This window comes from Equus caballus, unplaced genomic scaffold, assembly GCF_041296265.1.
Source record: "Equus caballus isolate H_3958 breed thoroughbred unplaced genomic scaffold, TB-T2T unassigned-0001564, whole genome shotgun sequence".
Classification (NCBI taxonomy): Eukaryota; Metazoa; Chordata; class Mammalia; order Perissodactyla; family Equidae; genus Equus; species Equus caballus.
This window is the reverse complement of record NW_027222397.1, coordinates 230,602-246,311: the sequence shown is the minus strand read 5'-3', so window position 1 is coordinate 246,311 and position 15,710 is coordinate 230,602. Positions and strand designations below refer to the sequence as shown.

General features: G+C 41.4%; 1 long non-coding RNA gene across 2 annotated transcripts in view; it reads left to right on the top strand.

The window, feature by feature from the left end:
- LOC138923080 (uncharacterized) overlaps positions 1–13,861 on the top strand; it is a 30,694-nt gene extending 16,833 nt beyond the window's left edge. Inside the window, exons 3-4 of one of the 2 annotated variants that reach the window (XR_011436198.1) lie at positions 8,400–8,607; positions 11,895–13,861. This is a non-coding gene — a long non-coding RNA (uncharacterized lncRNA). Of the gene's footprint in view, positions 1–2,001; positions 2,980–8,399; positions 8,608–11,894 lie in introns of those variants that run through there. The other variant, XR_011436199.1, reaches the window with a different exon arrangement.
- Positions 13,862–15,710: the final 1,849 nt, after the last annotated feature.

Below are 15,710 nucleotides of genomic sequence, written 5' to 3'. Positions count from 1 at the left end.
CTTTCTCATTTCCAGAATTGTCTTGATTAACCTCTGGTTAGTCTCATGATACTGCACCCTCAGACCGTCTGTGTTAGCTATCCATCCCCAATTGTTTGCACTGAGGTTCATATTCCTTTTGCACAGCACCTCCAGGCATGGGGTTTTTCCATACTCCATTCTAACTCATGGCAGTCTCCTAGAGCTCAAAGGTGCTGGTTTTCATACCTTGTTCAGCTCTGGTAAAACAAAGCCAGAGGGAGATGGGAGCATCTAAAACTCTGGACACTCCCATCGTCCCTTCCTGGAGTTCAGTAGTTTTGCTTGAATAAATGCTTCTTGATTGATTTATGTGTTTGCTCAATTTTCATAGTGTGAAAGTAATTGTTTTAATAATTTTATGCAGTTTCATCATTGCTTTTTGGGGAAAATTGCCAAGTTCCTCATTCCACCATTCTGAGAGTCCCACTCAGTTATCTTTTTACTAATTTAAAAAATAAGAAAAAAATATACTTATGCACATTTTTATCATGTTGAGAACATTTTATGAGAGTCCAGAATGGGTAAGCTGGGTGTCCAGGAATTCCTCTGCTCAGAGACTCCAGCAAGTCTTCCCAGTGGCTCATCTGAGGGCACAAATGGTTTCACAGACCGGGGCAAAAAATGACACTATTTTAAAACAAAATTTCAGATCAATCCTTGATTTTGATACCTTTTCATTTGAAAACCGAATTTTCTCCTCTTCACAAATTATCACAATGAATAATACCACTTATTAGTCATTCATTTTTTCCCTTAACCTCTTTCTTTAATACCTATTGTGATGTAACATGGAAGACATAAATTCAAAAGGGGATCCAGTACTCAATTACCGGAATGTGTGAAACGGTTTTAACATATTATACTGTAGTGATTGATTTTATTGAGAATTATTTTAGTAAATATATGGGGAAGAAGCCAATGTTCCTTTTGAGAAATATTCTAAAGAAAAACTAATTTGGTTGAAAAAATTCTAAATAAAGAATTTGTAATGTTGATTGTCCATAGGTCTACAATAAAAAATGTGTAATTACTTATGATTTGGTAACAGTGAAGAAAAGTGAAGTTGTTTACATTTGTATTGCCAAAGTTAAATGCAAATAGACAATATTAACTTTGGTTAAAAAAAAAAAAACCTCCTAAAACACAGATAGCAATGCTAAGAACACAATAAATTAGCAAGTGAAAGGGATTTAAGAAGAACTGAGTTAGAGACTGAATGATGTTCACTCTCAAGAAGTCCACCCATTTTATTGAGCAAAAATGTCCTCGCCCTCTGTAATGGGTTGAATTGTGTCCCCCCTCCCCCCATAAAGGATATGCTGTGCTCCTAACTCCTAGCTCCTCAGAGTGGCACCTTATTCGGAGACATGGTCTTTGCAGAGGTTCAGTTTAAATGAGGTCACAAGAGTGGGCCCCAATCCAATATGACTGGTGTCCTTATAAGAAGGGGAAATTTGGATGTGTATGCACATAAGGAGAGTGCCAGGTGAAGATGTAGGCAAAGATCAAGGGGGTGTATCTACAAGCCCAGGAACACCAAAGATTGCCAGCAAACCACCAGAAACTAGGAGAAAGACCTGGAACAGGTTCTCACTCACAGCGTCAGAAGGAACCAAATCTGCTTAAACCATGATCTTGGACTTCCAGCCTCTAGTGCTGTAAGAGAATAAATCTGTGTTGTTGCAGCCACCCAGTTTGCGGTGCTTTGTTATGGCAGCCTGAACAAGCAAATACACGCTCATTCTCTCACTCATACAGTGGGGGTTAAAAATAATAAACAACCCCAGCAGAGTAAACAGCAGCAGCAGCAGCCTCCTGAAGGTTTACAGCATAGAGAGACGGTGGAAGAATGAGTGCCTAGGCTCTCTTCAGCTGGAAACAACCCCATTCTTCTTCAGAGAGCTGCTCCTACCACTGATCAAGAGCCACAGCCCTGTGGTTTCAGTAAAAGCTGCCAATCACTTTCCCTCTCATCTCCAGGTGACAGATGATCTGCATCTTGCTTTGCCATCCAATTAGAGCTTGGAAAAGGGATTGAGTTCCTCCCTAGAGGAGACATCAGAGTCTAGAGCTGTTGGCTGCCGTGTCTTCCTTACTGTGAAGGAAGCTGATCTGTCGTGTGAAGGAACAGAGTCAACATACAGAAGGAAGCGGACTTGAGTAGGAGACCAGGAGAGAAGCTGATGGTGTGTGAGAACCTGGTCTCAGCCATCCTCAAAGCTCAGCTGCACACAACCTTTCCAGCTGTGTCCTGTCCTGCTTGTGGTTTGTTCATATGAGCACATGCATTCCTCTAAGCTAGTTTAGTTGTGTTTCTGTTCTTGCAAGTAAACAACTCCACGTTAATATACCACTGGAAAATTAAGTGGATTTTAGTATTCCTATATGCCAAAAGTGTGGTTTGGGTGTCTTGAGCAGGTGCCTAAATTGATATCACAGATTTAAAAAGGGTTTGAAAACCATAAGCCTTATCATCTTAAAGTTGTACTCAATGCATGTTTTCATTAGATCAAATTATATAGTGTTGGAATTCAGAGTTACTGTTGCATGGGGAGTCAGGTATTAGTAATTCTGATGACATAACTTTATCTCTCTATATAAATTTTTTACAAGTTATTTCTTTAAATCTTGCCCTGTGTCTTTCTAACAAGTCGCACTGACATTGAATCAGAAGGAATATTGAGTTGCAATTTTAAATATCACTCATCTTCAGCCAAGGACTCACTGAACTGAGACAGACGGTATCTGGGCATTATAAATTCACCTCTAGACTCTTCCAACAGGGCTTATTTTTCTGCCACATGCTTGTACCTCCTCCAATTAAACCTGCTACTGCCACAACATTAATCCTTTTAAACCTCATTCAATCATCTATGTGTTCATTCATTTGCTCAGTAATTCACATGTCAAGTTTTTATTGTGTGCCTATGTGTGACCATTACTCTGATTGGTGTTGGGAATGTTTAGATTCAAGGAATATAGCACCAGCCCTCAGGAGTTTCCAGTCAGCACAGTTCATGCCAATTCTTGACTTGAAAATGGTCCATACCTCCAATGGCTCATAGGATAGTGTCAGAATGCCTTGGCTGACCAAAGTGTCCCTTAGCTGGAGTTGAAAGTGCAGCTAACTCAAAAACTGAGAAGTCAGCTGGTGACCAGGAAGGTAATCTGAAGCATTCAGATAAGTTGCCAAAACTCATGGAGGTATCAGGAACTAGAGCACGAAACTTCATCACAGCCAAATGTCGGCCGGGGAAAGTATGTAGCTGTTAACCCCTCCTGTGTGAATCAGCCCATGCAGCTGAGCCCTGGCTTATAATACAGGCTTAAACGTGGACTTCTGGGTTGACTTCAGACAGGAAGGTTGAAAATACAATCGTTTGCCACCCTTGGAAAGTGAAAAAAAAAAAAAAGGCTTAATGACTTATTCTTTGCTTCATTAATTCATTCATAAAATCACCAAATATTATACTCCAGTCATGGTGCTGGGTTCATAGAGTCTAGGACAGTAGTGACCTGGGAGTATGGAGCTTGCACCGTCTCTGGCAAGATGAGTGTTGAACCAACAGCTATAATCATGGTGAAGGATTACAAGAGCTCCTCCCCTCATCTCCCAGTCAAGAAATGGCGGCATCTATGCCATTACTCAAATCAAAAATGGAGGCATTGCCCTTGACATCTCCTGTGATCAACATTAGCTATGTTTCCCAATACCCGGTTTCCCTCCACTGTTTTCCACAGAGAATAACTCTACTTTTCCCTCCCCTTGACCAAATGATCCTTGCCAATGAGCTGTGAGTAGAGGTGACAGGTGTCACCATTGTGTGGAAGCATTTACAAGTCAGTGCATGATTGTCTGTATTCTTTTAATCCTAATTCAGCAAGCAGCCACATTCCAAGTGCAGTGTCTCCATCAACCTGGGTCTTTGAGTGGGGACAATGTGGAACAAAGTCCCTGCTGAATTTCCATGGACATGGAGCATGGAGGGGGAGTTAATCTAAGTTGTTCTAAGCCATTAAGATTTTGGTGCTGTGTGTCACACAGTATAGCCTGCTCATACTGAAGGATATACTTCACTATCTCTCAGCATCATGCAATACATCAACAGTTCCTGTTGACTAATTCAAGATAAGTCCTGGATCTATCCACTTCTCATCATCTCTTTACAGTCATCCCAGCCCAAGCCACAAGCCATCTTTTGCCTGGACCATTGCAATATCCCCTCTTTGGTCTCCTTGTTTCTACTTTTGGCCACTTAAATAGACATTAGAGTGATGCTTTTAAAACTCAACTCAAATCAAATCATGTCAGTCTTCATTCTGAAACCCTACAATAGCTTGCTGTTAAACCTAGCAGAAAATGTAAACTGCTGCCATGGGTACAAGACCCTACATGGTCTTCCTCCCGCCTGCCTGTCCTAACTCGTCTCCGGTCACATTGCCTTTGTTCATTACACTTCAAAAACGCCAGCCTTCATTTCCTTTCCCAAGGTTCCAAGATGTCCCCTCTGCCCGGAATGTTCTTGCTTTGACCTTCACTCACCTGGCTCCTTTGCTTCAATGTCACCTCTTCAGAGAGATCTTTCCTGACCAGAAAACCAAAGGAGCTTTCTAGTGCGTGTTATTTTCATTTTCCACATAACACTCATCACCATCTGATGCTTCTCTTGCTTACATGTTTGGTTGTTTTCAGTCTATCCCCATGAGAAGGCCAGCTCTTTAAAGCAGGGGCCTTGCCTTCCTTTTTTTGAATATCTCCCTAGAGCTTAAGGAGGTCTTTAGTCAAAATGCGTGGCCTGCCCCAATCAAACGAGGGATCCGTGTGTGAGTGAATGAAGGAGCGTGTGCTAACAACTACAACAGGAGTGCTGGGCACAAAGGAGCTTGCTGCCGGGGAACAATCCGCCAGCAGGGACTTGTTGCCAACAGTGACTTCCACACCCATTTTTGTGCAAATCTTTCATCCTGTGCTAGTGAGCTGGTCTATAAAAATTAAAAAAACAGCACATAAGTGAAATCTCTCCTCTCTGTCTTAAGAGAACAAGAGGAAACAAGCTCCTAGTGCAGCACTTCGAATGTAAAGTGGTGAAGGGTTTTAGGGCACCATAATAGAGTGTTATTCCTTTTGTGAAAAATCCCATTCCTGGAGATCTTTAAAAATAGGATAATATAAAGATGTAGTTTAATTTTTACTCATTTCTGAAACCCCATGGTTATTTCAACAACAACAGCAATGAGGGGATGTTGCCAGAGAGTTGCCATAGACATCTTTCCATGATAGTGATCGCTTGGAAGCAGTGGAAAGCTCCACACTTAATAACTGTTTCAGTGTTGCTTTTCTCTTTTATTTGAAGATGTACATAAATGATACTCAACAGAAATAGTGGGCTTAAAAGAGGGACCCGCCAGTCTTTTGTTGTTGAGGCGTGTTTAGGTTTGTCTTACCTTCTTGGTAAGCATTGGATTATAATCCAGTTGTGGCTGGATGAATGTCTGTGCCTTTCCTTTGATCGCAGTTTTGCGGCAGGTAAGAATCCTGATGGGTTGAAAACGCAGGCAGTTTTTTGACACTGCAAAATGTCAAACCATAAGAATGAAGCTCCTTTTGGCTAATTTAAAATAGTATTTCGCTTATTTTTTCCACTTCATGATCTTCCTTTTTTCTCTGAGACAATACCACTATTATTTCTTCTAATTCTAGTTCTTCTGGTTACAATGTCCCATTAGGTTTGGACTTAAAGGTTGTTCATATGGGGTGAGACATTCAAAACAGAAATGCTCCAGGAAAGATTCTGGTTCTCTTAACCTGACATATTCGGGAAGCCTGGTGACGTGTTTTATGGGGTATGTGGACATGGTGGGCTATCTGATACAGCACTGAAGCAGTCATAAAGTTTGTTTTAACAGACATTTAAACAAAGCCTGCTCATTCTTAAGTTTATTGAAATTGATCACTTGCTACCTGGACTGAAACCATAGAGGAATTTATTGGTCCCCAAGAGCATTGGCATTTGAGCGGCAAGCTGGGTAAACTGAGGCCTAGAAAGGATTCAACCCAGGGCAAATGGAAGTGGGGGAATTGGCTCTAGTTTATAGGTTTCCAGGACTCAGGTCACAGGCAATTTTCTGGCCCAGGGGTGCAGGGTTTTGTTTTGTCTTGTTTTCCTTTTTGGTTTTGTTTTTCAATATCAATTTAAGCTTGAATGGCTGATGTTTGCTGCTAAGATTTTAGGCAAAATGCCAAATATTTTCTTTTCACAAAGAATTGGCAAAAGCCAAAAGCCTGCTGATTTTGCTTTGGTGCTGTGTATAATTTTTTTTCATATATCTTCACAGCTCATCCTGCCTGATCTTTTTTGTCTTAAACCTTTATGATATAAAAATCTCATGCTTTTGTATAATTCTAAAAGAATTCCAGAAAGGAGGAAAAGATCCAGGATACTCTGGTAAAATTCAATGGAATTTAAATTCTAGGAAAGGATCTATACTCTGGGCCTCCTCCACCATCCCAGATTCTCAGCACAGCCCGATGCCTCCCTTCCTCTCCTACTCCAGCCGAGAGGGGTTCTCTGAGTAGTGGATATACTACCTTGAGTCAAAGATCCCCACAATTCCTTAAAATGATCTAAGAATTTCAAATAAACAAACTGAGACATACCACTGGAGAACAGTGAAAAGAAAATAGAACATCCCTTCAGTCAAAATACCCTGCATCTTCACATACAGCTTCATGACACATGACAGGTAGAAGATGACATTTCCTATAACTAGCCAAAAATAAAATCTATGTTGAGTGTGAATTGCCTTTAGAAAAAAAGACAAGAATATTCCCCCCGCCCTCCCCTCCCTGCCCCAATAATCCTGAATCTGTAGTAGGGTCTCTCAACCTGGAATCTTGCTCCAAAGTGGTGTTTGGGTGCTGGGGGGGTGGGAAAGAAATGGTTCATTGTTTGTGGGAAGTTAATAAGGGAGAAAACACACTTGATTCCTACTGTGTGAAACAGCATTTAACACATTATGTCATTTTTTATACAGTAATTCTTTCCGATAGTTTTGGTAGGAAGTGAGATTTCCAGTTTCGATAGGGTTGACGGCAGCAGTGGAGTTCCTTAACTTTTCATTTCTCTTTGGCTTTTGCACTCAACTTTTTGCTTTTCGATTTTGTCTCTTAGCTTCTCCTTGTGTCTGTCTGTCTCTCTCTCTCTCTCACACACACACATGCAAAGTAACCTCATTTTTAGGTTTTTTTTTTTTTTCTGTAGTGGTTGCCCCAAAAGAAATCCTCTCCACCAGAGCTGGTGCCTGTCACCACAGCCCATCACTTGCCTGGTAATTAAACTCTGACTGATTTATTGACTGACAGCCAACAAATCCCAATCGAGTTTTTATTATATACATACTTCCTTGGGCTAAATTCACTGAAACAACCCAGTCAGAGGTGGAGGCGAGGGGGAGAGGGAGGTCAGGGATGGTGGGGAGAAGGGTGAGCCGAACCGTATGAAAGTCTATGCCGAAACCAGCATTCATTGGCAAAAGGAGACATTTTGCAAAAGAAAGAAAGAAAAAAAAAGAAAACTCAGTGCAACATCTTTTTCAAATCCAGAGTTCTGGGGAGAACAGGGGAAAAGCTGGTAAACATCATTACTTTGGCTTTAAGACTCATTTGAACCGCCTCACGTACACAAGCGCTCTGAAGGGGAAAACAAGACGTGCTCGCAGCTAACATTACAGTCAAGTTCCAATTTTACCTAAGGGAAAGCAGCTTCATTAAAAGTCATGACTGAAATTGCATGACAGGTGCCAAGATTCTCCACCCTGACAGATGGGTCAGTTTGCAAATGCCATTTTCTTGTCAGCAGTCCCTCAATGGAGTTCCTCGCATCACCATTTGTCTCTCTTCCAGCGAGATCACACATGCCCGATGTTTGCCTCCAAGCTGCGCTGCGTGGTTTGCCATGTGGAATCCTCACAATGAGACTTATTAAAAGACAGTCCATTATTTTTATTTAGAGCATTTCCAAAACAAGCGGAGCGCGCTCAGAGATAATTTAAAAATCGTGTGGCAGGTCATCTCCAGGCCAGCGTGGCTCCATTTGAAATGCATAAGAAAGTAGCATCGCATCTCGATCCTTCCAGACACACACACACACGCATACACACGTACACACTTTCCAGTTCATAACGGGCGTGATTTGAGTGACATTTAACCCTTGACAAATAACCCCCGCTGTGCAAAGCACTATTTTGCTATAAACCACAGAGCATTTCGACAGGAAGGATTGACTACTCCTGCTCCCGTTTTTCTCTAAATCTTTCTTCCTTCTCTTCTTTATTTTTTGCTTCTTATTTCTTTGCATCCCTCTTCTATTTTGTTACAGGTGGGCTTTCTCACTGCAGCAATAGATATAAAATACTCCTGATTGGCTGTATTGATGGGGCATTTTCATCCTCCTGGTGGTTTCAAATACAAAGAAAAATGGTCTCTCTCCACCGTGCCTGGTTTGAACAGCAGGTAAACTCCAGCAGCCTCCTCCCCAGCCTCTGATGGAAAATTATTACAGATGAAATGATTCCGTCATGGAAATGGTAAGAGGAAAGTTTTGGCTTAAAGGATATTTGTGCTGACATGGAGGGGAGGCCGTGACACACAATGGATTCTGCCACCAGGACAGGTGTGACCCAAGCTGGCTTTGCTTTCCAGGCTGGGAAAGGGCAGAAGGCGGGGCAGCCTTTGCAGAGCTGAACAACACTGCCAATAGCAAAGATTAGAATTTACCGGCATGAAATTTGTTCTCAGGTAAACTGCTGGATTTCACGCCTCTTACTGCTTTATCTGGCAGAGTTAGATCCAAGTGAAATCTCAGTGTCGATAGGCATTGATTCTGCAGGCTCATTCCCATGCAGCATGGACACTGGTTAACCTTCTCAGACCAGGAGCAGCATTTGGCAAGTTGCCCCAGCAGCAGTCTACAGTCTGGAAAGGCAGCCATCCTGGAACAGTGGGATGCGTTTAAGTCAGCTTTCAGGTGTTGCGCACACAAGGCAGGGGCCTGGCAGAGCATTTGTGGAAGGGCTTGTACAACCTGCCCTGCCCTCATCCTGGCTCTCTCCAGAGCTATCAGGCTCTTGTTTTTACGGCCACCCTAGTGATCCTCTAAACAGTAAAAGGAAAGAAGGAAGAATCCGTAAAAATTGCCACCTTACTGTCATAACCTTGAAATGACAGGTGGGCTCCAGAGGAAGGATGGTCTCCTGAGGTCCCCCTGGGTGATGGCAGGTGATGGTGGGTAGACCACACCACCTTCACACCCTGGAGGAAGGTGATGGATGCAGACACTTGAAGGGGCATCTGAGTATATTCATTTGCATTTAGTATTTATTTTTTGAGAGCCTGCTAGCCTACTAAGGCAGTGTGCTCAGTGCTAGGAACCAAAGACATCAAATATGTGGTTTCTAGCTTTAAAGAGGTCACAGATATTAAACAGATAATAGGATTTCCTACTTTGTTTTCCTTAGTAAGTATGTGTATTTACATGTCACTTCTGCTGAAACTGTTAATTAACTACTCAATATTTATTCTGCTATGGAGTGTTAGTTTTCATCCCTCCTATAGTCATTTTTATCATGTAACCAAGATGAGTACGTTTGTTGCTCTCAGTTTCACCAATTACAGCATCCTGTCATCTCTTCATTCCTACCTATGTGTTGTGCACATGTGTTGAAAGTCCACAGGAAGTGTGCTCACTAGGAATGGTACCTCTTGTTTTCCCCCGACTTTGGGACATATTCTTTTTACTACCATTTAGTTATTGACTCATCCAAGGAGAAAACAAGATGTAGGATTGATTCCCTCCTTCTCATGTAGAAGCTGTCTACGCAAAGCTGGAGGGCACTGGTCTTCCTTGTTCTTCCTCCTTTCATAAAGATTGAAATTATTTGGGGGTCATTTTCATTGTTTCACTCACTTATCTGATATTTCCTTCACTTTTTCAACAAATTTTAATTAAACACTTGGGGCTTGGTGATGAACACAGACATTGGCGCTCTCATGTATCTTAAAATCCTAGGAGCTCAGGGCTGTCCTTGCCCTTGACCATTATGAAAAATTTTTAACTGCCCTATTCACCAGATTATTTGGATTTGTATGTCTGTCTATTCTTTGGTATTCCATAGTCTTTAGGAGAGGAGGTTCTGTGTTTTATTTTGGTTAAAGAAAAAAGTATTTACTTATATAATTTTGTATGATTATTTTATTTCCTCACTCAGAAGCCTTTGTTGCCTGGCAAATAAATCCAAATTCTTTTCCTTGGCCTTCAAGGTCCTTCCCTAACCTAATTATCTGGACTTTCATTTCTTGCCCCTCCTGGCTCGTCCTGTCCCACACGCTCTAGCCACTGAATCTTACAATTTGCTCAACAGGATGTGCATTTCACATCTCTGTATCTCTGTATAAACTCTAGTTTCCCCTGTAATTCATGCAGGTTAATAAAATTGTCTGTCTCTTTCAGGACCAGTCTTTACTGCCTTCTCTGACTCCTCCTCCTCCTCCCTTGTATGTGCCTCTAATACAGCACTTCTAACACTGTAGCAAACATTGTTTTTTATTCATCATGTCCCACACCAGACTGGACGCTCTCCACGGACAGGATCTGTGTCTTCTTCATTGTCTTTTATCCATAAATGTCTCCTGGAACATCTCAGTGAGCCTACATGAACATTTCCCAAATACACCTAAACCTTACCACATTATTGGCTTTCCAGGCACAATTCCCATAGCTTTGGAATGACCTCTTAGGAATCTCTAGCTGCTGGAGGCTTAGTAGTTCTTGAGAAATCATTTGGAGTGGAAAATCCATTCCTGCATGAATTCCTCACATTCCTCTAGTTAGATCTGATCTTTTTCTCCTAAGAACACTCAAGAGCTTTATTTATATCTTTACAGGGACATTACCTTCCACTTAGTAATAAAGTTATTTGTGTACATACTTGTTCCCACTGGTAGATTTTAAATATCTGAAAAGGAGGTGGTTATATGCAGCTGATAGCTCTCATGGAGCATAGCACAAAAACACAATGACCATCACATGGTGAGGCACAGTGAGCCCTAATAGAAGGGTTAGGGAAGGAATTGGTGTACTATGTGTTCACATACGACTTCAACTTCATCTGTCTAAAGTCAACTTCTAAGATGACACATTATAGCAAGTTGGTCTATGTACTTTTCATTCAAGCTATTCCCCTCCTTCTCTCAAGGAAGAAGAAACCAACTGATAAGATAAAAGTGTGCTGGACTCAACACATCCGTTGAAGAACCTTTCTTGCACTCCCACTTACACTATTTCTTGAACTACTCTCAGGATCCTGATTTCAGTAACGTTTGACCACCAAGAACATTAGAGTTATGAAGGTGGTAACATATAAAATACACAATTAAAAAGAGAGAGAGGAAAAGAAAGGGAATGAAAAAGGAAAGAATGGAGAAGCTGGAACAGGTCCACCTAACGTGTCGGGTCCCCGCATGGTCCCAGGGCCTACTGACGGGAGCTGTCAAGCGAGGACGTTTCTTTAAAATCTTGCAGGCTGTTTTGACACGTAGGAAGTGTGTAAAGATTTGTGCCTCGTTTGGATCACTCACGCCCATGGAGCTATTTGTCAGACAGGCACCTGAGACCCTGCTGAACATGGTGACTGAGAAGAGAATGATTAACAACCTTTTTGAGCTTTTTCAGGAAGTAATTTTATTCACATTTCAAGAACCACAGGGTATCCCAGAATCCAAGTTCTCCTTTTCTTGTTTCTGTTAGATTTATTCTTTGGCTCTATTTTAAGGTCTCCTAAAAATACTTTTAACTGCTAAATATGTCTCCTCTCAGGTCACTTACAGAGCCCCCAGTGAACTGGAACTGCCCAGCGGTGACGAGCTTCAGATCTTACCTGTACTTCCATCTCTGACAGAACTGTTTTTCATTTTCTTTTCATTTTTTTTTTAACCAAAGAGTTTACAGGAACAAATCCCCCTTATTGTCTTAAAACTAAGAAGCTCAGTGGACTTGTCACAGAAGGTGAGGAGCAAAAAGAGGTAATTGGCTAAAATTCTGAAAAGAGGGACAAAAGGAGAATAAAAGAAAACAGGAGAAGTTCCCCTCTGACCAGGAGAGACCTGTGTTCACGAACTGGGCTCCATTATGCACAGCATCTTCTGTCTGCCATATGAATGGAGAATAGAAAGTGTTGGGAGAGGGAGAGAGGTGGGGCAGGCCATTAGTGGAGAAAACAGACTAGTGGAAGAGTGAGCAGAGCAGAAACTAGATGAATGAACACGTGGTTCGAGGGAAGAAGATTCTGTCCAGCTTCCTCAGGGCACGCCACACCCCTCTCCAGGCCAAGCAGTGCCTTTGCGCTGGATTAGGACTGAGAGAGGCTCAATCGAGCAAATGCTGCTCTATCTACACACAGAAATCCCTTCGTGATAAATAATCAACCTCAGTTGTTCTTTTATAATGGGTCATTAGTAACTCTGGCAAAAAAGTGCTAAGACACCAGTTCTTGCTGCTGAGTCAAGAAAAGATCCTCAGGTTTACAGAAGGTTCACTATTTCTCCCATGCTGAATCATCCCACCACTTCAGCATGCTTCTTCTTCTTGTTCCTAGTTACTACCCCACACTCAATGAAAAGAATCTTTATTACCCAAAATCCTTATTCCTAAGTATCTGAACCTGTTTGTAGATAATCTATGACTATTGAGATTGTGGAGTAAACTCAAACAAAAATGTTCCTGTCACTATATTTGCAAACCAAATTGGAAAAAAACCTTATCTAATTCAGTCAGACAATTTACCTTCAAAGCAGACAGTTTAATCCAGTCCCTCTCCCAAAGGCCACAGTCCCGTGGCTATTATCGCTTGTTCCTGCTTTATTTGGAAGACTAGCTACTCCCTTCACTCATCACCCTCCTCCAGTCCCTAGGGGTTTGCTCTGGGCAACCAGCATTGATGACCCCGTGCTTAAGAATTCCTGTGTCTAAGGGCAAAGGAAACAGGTGGTGTATGTGTGTGCCTGTTTGTGTGTGTGTGTGTGTGTGTGTGTGTGTGTGTGTGTTTGAATCAAAGGTTTCCTCCAGAAGACCTGGAAGAGTGATGAGGACCACTCTCACTTCAGACTGCCATAGAGACCTCAAAGATCAGCCTTAAATGGCAAAGCACCAGCTAGATCTCTCAGGGGAAGGAGGCTCCCTCAGCCATCACCCCAGTCCCCAGTCCCAACTAGAAGATAATTGCTTTAGCAAAGGACACGGGTGTTCTTCAAGTTTCTTGGGGAGATGCTTGGGAGGGTTACAAAGATTTGAACTTCTTTGCAAAAAGTTTTCTTTTGCCTTTGGGAAAAGCCAGACTTAGCCTGCCATGTTTTCTCCTACATGAAGTTCCCTTAGTCACCTTGTGAACCTACAGTAGTCTATGTCCCCAAAGGGTGCCTTACACAATCTCCATAATTGTATGTGGAGCCCTTTGGGGGGTTTCAGGAGATGAGCTGCAGCAAAGGCAGTGGTGGCCTTTGACTTAGGGGTTTGGGGAGGAACACGACCAATAAGGAGAACACTCAGGAGCTGACATGAGACAGACTACTCCTTCCAAGAACCAGATGCTAATTTAGTGGTGATGGGGTGATAAGGTAGAAAATTGGGGTGTAGGGTAACAGCCCTATTTATATACCTGGCTCCTTCCACTGGACTGTCAGCTCCTGAAGAGCCAGTGCTGTGGCTTGTTCATCATAGTAGCTGAGTGTCTGGCCCAGAGTAGGGACTCAGGAAGTCTCTACTGCCTAAACTGTGAATTTTATTGAAATATGATAATTAAACATATTTCCAAGTAGTTAAAGTCTGGAACAGAAGGCACTGCTTTTTCTGGATCAATCCCTATAGATAGTACTGAATAGAATGACTCAAAGGACATCGACAGTGTGTTTTCCATTCTCTTCTCTCCCTCCCCCAACAGCCCTAAAAGTGTCCCTGTTCAGTTGTCTAGATCTAGATCTGGATCATCTGCATCCAGACCTAGACAGACACACTCACACTCATTATATGTTAGGGGTCTAATTCAGGCCATCTGCTCTTTCATAAAAAGTGACAGCTTTTAGATTCCTTTAATGTTTCTACTTATAAGAGATCATAGGTCTGTATAATAATTGGTCTTTTCCTACTAATTGGTGACAACTTGAATCCCCTTTTATCTGAGCATCAGAATGTTTTAAATATTAACTGAGCTTCACGACCTCTCAGTGTGCTTTGTGCCGTGTGTCTGTGGTAGAGATGGGTCAACCGGTCCACTGAAGCACCGCCCGCTCCGGGTCTTGTGGGGGATCTCAGGGCCTGTCACCGACAGCATCACACACAGGCCACGGGCAGCCCAGACCCAAAGCCATCTGAAAGTGGCCGTCCCTGCACTGTAGAATACTGCTGTACGTAAGACCTGGCTTTTCTCCAAACCCTGTGCCTATCCCATTTGATTTTTAAAAGTCAAGTCAGTCAAACAACTCATTTCACATTTCACTGGTGTGATCAGTCAACAGAAAGAAAGAACTCTAATCATGTATGTGCACAATTACTTCAGCAAAAGCGTGTTTTAAAGGGATTCATACCATGTGCTTGATTTAAATGTTAAATGACCTAAGCATCGTTTGGGGGAAATTTATCAATACTTTAGCTATGTCTGTGCTTATACGAGTTGATATTTTTGTAATAAAGTGCACCCATTTGTTTACTATATAGATTTATAATTAATTATGTAAAAATAATTATGTAATAATTACATACTACCTAATATTAATTATATAATAAAATCACATAAATTAAATAATATAATTATTAAAATTATATTTTATAATTTTTATATTTTATTATATAATTATATTATTTTAATTCATTACATGTAGTTAATATAACATAATTTATAGATTATATATTAAAATAAAGTCATTGTTTGTAAGAGTGATATTTTTAAAAGGATTAATATTTGTATATTGCTTTCTAGTTTAAAAGCTTGAGTAACACTGATGCAAACCATAGGCCAATTCAGGGAAATCCAGAAAGTGGTATGAGCTGGAATCCACAGGACTCCGGAGGGTTATGTGAGGAAAAGTGAGCTTCCTCCGTAATCTCACCCCTTCCAGACTATATATATATATATATATGTTAGAGGAAAGCAGCATTAATATCTTATCTAGTAATTGTGATAATGAGGTTTTTTTTGAGCAGTTTCTGGCATACAAAACTCCCAGAATTTCCCAGATTTGAAATTAGAAGACTGTAGAAATAGAGTATTACCAGGGACAAAACTTACATAGTTTAAAAGGGGTAAAAAGTCATGACTCCTAGGCTGACTGCACAAGAATCACATGAAGACACTTGTTAAATTGGTAGGGCGATTGGCAAAGTCTGAACGAGGTCTACAGGTTCAAAAATTGTACTGTATCAGCACTGATTTCCTGACTAATTATGCTAGTTACATAAGATATCCTTATTCTTTAGGAAATCTATATGGAAGTATTTAGGGGTAAAGGAGCATCAGACCCACAACACACTCTTAAAGAGTTCAGAAAAAAATGTGGATAGGTAAGTTGATAGACAGGTAGGCAGGTAGAAAGGGAAAACAATGAAGCAAATGTGCTAAGATGTAACATCAGGAAACCGGGT